The sequence below is a fragment of the Fukomys damarensis genome, unplaced genomic scaffold, assembly GCF_012274545.1.
Source record: "Fukomys damarensis isolate Sample0158 unplaced genomic scaffold, DMR_v1.0_HiC HiC_scaffold_16, whole genome shotgun sequence".
Lineage (NCBI taxonomy): Eukaryota > Metazoa > Chordata > Mammalia > Rodentia > Bathyergidae > Fukomys > Fukomys damarensis.
The window spans coordinates 88586637-88586959 of NW_022900928.1; positions in this window are offsets into that span (position 1 = coordinate 88586637).

Here is a 323-nt window from a genome sequence, read left to right on the forward strand (position 1 = left end):
GCGGCTGGCGGCCTGCCCGGGGGAAGCCACACAGCCAGCCCTCGGCTGGGCAGGGAAGGCAGGGGGCGCGCCTCCTGGCCTTGCCTTTCGAGGCACCTGTGTCCAGACGTGGCTTCGTTCGCCACCTGCTGAGGACCCCACTGCCCGCTGTGCTCCTTGCAAAGGGGAGCGCTGGGACAGTTAGGTGTGACGAGGAACGTGGGGGAACGGCAGGAAGCTCCCCAGGCCGGGTCTCTGCTCTTTTGCGCGCTCATCCCCGCCCCTCTCCTCAGGCCGCAAGTTCATCATCGCCAACGCCCGGGTGGAGAACTGCGCAGTCATCT